The sequence below is a fragment of the Triticum aestivum genome, chromosome 7D (genome assembly GCF_018294505.1).
Source record: "Triticum aestivum cultivar Chinese Spring chromosome 7D, IWGSC CS RefSeq v2.1, whole genome shotgun sequence".
Taxonomy (NCBI): domain Eukaryota; kingdom Viridiplantae; phylum Streptophyta; class Magnoliopsida; order Poales; family Poaceae; genus Triticum; species Triticum aestivum.
The window spans coordinates 349,035,570-349,039,684 of NC_057814.1; positions in this window are offsets into that span (position 1 = coordinate 349,035,570).

Genomic DNA, 4,115 nt, shown 5'->3' on the forward strand with positions numbered 1-4,115 from the left:
AATCCGGATGAAAATAAGACAACCCCAAATGCTAGATCCCCGATCGTCCCAACTGGGCACCACTACTGATCATCAGGGAAAGACACATAGTAACGACCACGTTCCTCGTCGAACTCCCACTTGAGATCGACGCCATCATCTGCACTAGCATCGTCGGCACCTGCAACTGTTTTGGTAGAATCTGTGAGTCACGGGGACTCAGCAATCTCACACCCGCGAGATCAAGACTATTTAAGCTTAAAGGAAAGGGGGTGTAATAAAGTGGAGCTGCAGCGGCAAAAGCATATATGGTGGCTAACTTGCGCAAATGAGAGCGAGAAGAGAAGCAACGGAACGGTCGTCATCTAGCAATGACCAAGAAGTGATCTTGAACACCTACTTACGTCATACATAACTCAGACCGTGTTCACTTCCCGGACTCCGCCGAGAAGAGACCATCACGGCTACACACGCTGTTGATGTATTCTAATTGGGTCAAGTGACAAGTTATCTACAACCGGACATTAACAAATTCCCATCTGCCTCATAACCGCGGGCACGTCTTTCGAAAGATAATACCCTGCAGGGGTGTCCCAACTTAGCCCATCATAAGCTCTCACGGTCAACGAAGGATAAACCTTCTCCCGGAAGACCCGATCAGTCTCGGAATCCCGGTTTACAAGAAATTTCGTCAATGGTAAAACAAAACCAGCAAAGCCGCCCGAATGTGCCGACAAATCCCGATAGGAGCTGCACATATCTCGTTCTCAGGGCACACCGGATAAGTCAAGCTACGAGTAAAACCAGACCTCGAGTTTCCCCGAGGTGGCCCCGCAGGCTGCTCGGTTCAGACCAACAATCGAAGGAGCACTGGCCCGGGGGGGGTTAAAATAAGATGACCCTCGGGCTCGCGAAAACCCGGGGGAAAAGGCTTAGGCGGCAAATAGTAAAACCAAAGTTGGGCCTTGCTGGAGGAGTTTTATTCAAGGCGAACTGTCAAGGGGGTCCCATAAATCAACCGACCGCATAAGGAACGCAAACTCAAGGAACATAATCCCGGTATACCAGTAACTAGGGCGGCAAGAGTGCAACAAAACACTAGGCATAAGACCGAGCCTTCCACCCTTTACCAAAATATATATATGCATTAATTAAATAAGAGGTATTGTGATATCCCATCATATCCATGTTCCGACATGGAACCAACTTCAACTTCACCTGCAACTAGCAACGCTATAAGAAGGGCTGAGCAAAAGCAGTAACTTAGCCAAACAACGGTTTGCTAGGAAAGGATGGTTAGAGGCTGACATGGCTAAAATGGGAGACATGATATAGCAAGTGATAGGTAGCGGAGCATGGCAATAGAGCGAACAACTAGCAAAGCAAAGATAGAAGTGATTTCGAGGGGTGGTCATCTTGCCTGCAAGGTTCTCAGAGTTGTCGAAAGCTTGATCCTCGTAAGCGTACTCGATAGGTTCCTCGTTCACGAACTCGTCTCCCGGCTCTACCCAAGACAAGAACACAAGCAAACGGAACCACAATCAACAACGAGAAATGCACAAGCAACATGATGCAAAACATGTATGATATGCAAGATATGATATGCGATGCATATGCGTGCTCCGGAAGGAAAATGATGAACATGGAAGTAACTTGGCAAAACAAGTATGCCACTGGAAAGATGGGATGATTTCGGTCGAAATCGATATAAAGATCACCGGAATCGGATGCACGGTTTGCAAATGGCAAGCAAAACAAGAATGACACTAATCTGCGATAAACAGCAAGATATCACTTAAAATGCAACAAGCAACAATGCTACAGCACCCCAACATAGCAACAAAGCACATGGAAGTAATCTACAGGAGATGCTTGACAAAAGATGAACACTGAGCTACGGCTAGATCACAACATATCAAGCTCAAACAAGCGGGTGGGCCGGCAGGCCTCGGCGGCGGCTGCGCGACACGTGGCGGCGGCGGGCGGAGTGGACGCGTCTGGCCGGAGGCGGACACGTCCGGCGGCGCGAGGGGAAAACGAACTAGGGTTTCGTCTGCAAATGTATTTCGGGATGCCCACATATTTATAGGTAGAGGGAGCTAGGAGGCTCCAAATGAGGTGCGGTTTTCGCCCACACGATCGTGATCGAACGACCTAGAGCATGGAAGAGAGTTTGGTGGGTTTTGGGATGGCTTTAGGGGGGGGGGGTTTGCTGGACACTCAAATGGACTTTGCGGATGCCCGGTTAACCGTTGGAGTACCAAACGACCTCCAAATGGAACGAAACTTGACCGGTAGTCTCCGGGTGGTATATTAAGGCCACTTGACAAGCCTCGGTCCATTCCGAGAAAGTTTGACACACGCACACGAAAGAAAGCAAGAGGGGTGCACCGGAGGAGATAGGAGCGCCGGATTGCAAAACGGACAACGGGGAAAATGCTCGGATGCATGAGACGAACACGTATGCAAATGCAATGCACATGATGACATGATATGAAAATGCATGACATGACAAAATACAAAACGAAAGACAAAACCCGACAACGAAGGGAAAATCATAACACATAGCCGGAAATGGCAAGAGTCGGAGTTACAAATATGGCAAGTTACATGCGGGGTGTTACAACACTCCACCACTACGAGAGGATCTCGTCCCGAGATCTAGGACTGAAAGAACTCCGGATATTCGGAACGGAGATGGTCCTCGCGTTCCCAGGTGGCTTCCCGGTCGGAATGGTGCGACCACTTCACTTTCAGGAATTTGATTGACTTGTTGCGAGTCTTGCGCTCAGTTTCTTCAAGAATAGCAACGGGGTGCTCATGATAAGATAAATATTCTTGGAGGTCAATCTCTTCGAAGCTGATAGTGCGCTCAGGCGTCTTGAAGCACTTGCGGAGCTGTGACACGTGGAACACATCGTGCACGTTCGCGAAGTTGGAAGGAAGCTCAAGTTGATAGGCGAGGTCGCCTCTTTTGCCAATGATCTTGAAAGGACCCACGTATCTAGGGGCAAGCTTCCCTTTAATACTGAAGCGACGAGTGCCTTTCATTGGAGAGACGCGGAGGTAGACATGATCTCCGATCTCGAAAGCCAAATCATGATGCTTACTATCATAGTAAATCTTCTGACGCGATTGCGCGGCTTTGAGATTATCGCGGATGACTTTACACATTTCTTCAGCTTCAGTGATTAAGTCATTGCCAAGAAGTTGGCGTTCACCAGTCTCTGACCAATTGAGAGGAGTACGACACTTTCTGCCATAGAGAATCTCGAATGGGGCCTTGCCCAAACTCGCTTGGAAGCTGTTGTTGTAGGAGAATTCAGCATATGGAAGACAATCTTCCCATTTCATGCCAAAGGAAATGACACAAGCCCTGAGCATATCTTCAAGAATTTGATTGACTCGCTCGACTTGGCCACTAGTTTGAGGATGGAAAGCTGTGCTGAAGTGAATGTTAGTGCCCATGGCCTTCTGGAAGGAGTCCCAGAACTTAGAGGTGAAGATGCTTCCACGATCTGAGGAAATCAATTGTGGAATGCCGTGCAAGGAGATAATTCTGGAGGTGTAGAGCTCTGCCAGCTGAGCTGCTATGATGGATTCTTTGATAGGAAGGAAATGAGCCACATTAGGGAGCTTGTCAATGACAACGAAGATAGCATCATTTCCGCGCTTGGACTTGGGAAATCCAGTCATGAAGTCCATTTCGATATGATCAAACTTCCATTCTGGGATAGCAAGAGATTGGAGGAGACCAGCTGGTCGTTGGTGTTCTGCTTTCACTCTTCGACAGACATCACATTCATTCACGAATTGAGCAATTTCTCGCTTCATTCGAGTCCACCAATACGACTGCTTGAGGTCATGATACATCTTCGTACTTCCAGGATGAATGGAAAGGAGAGAATTGTGCGCCTCGTTCATTATGACTTTCCTTAGATCACCTTTAGGAACCACAATCCGGTCCTCGAAGAACAAAGTGTCTCTGTCATCAATGCGATAGCACTTGTATTTGGAAAGACCCTTGTCGATACCACGTTTCACCTTCTTCACCATGGCATCAAGGAGTTGTGCCTCACGAATTTGATCTTCCAAAGTAGGAGAGACTATGCGGTTGGCAAGAAAGCCTTGAGGAA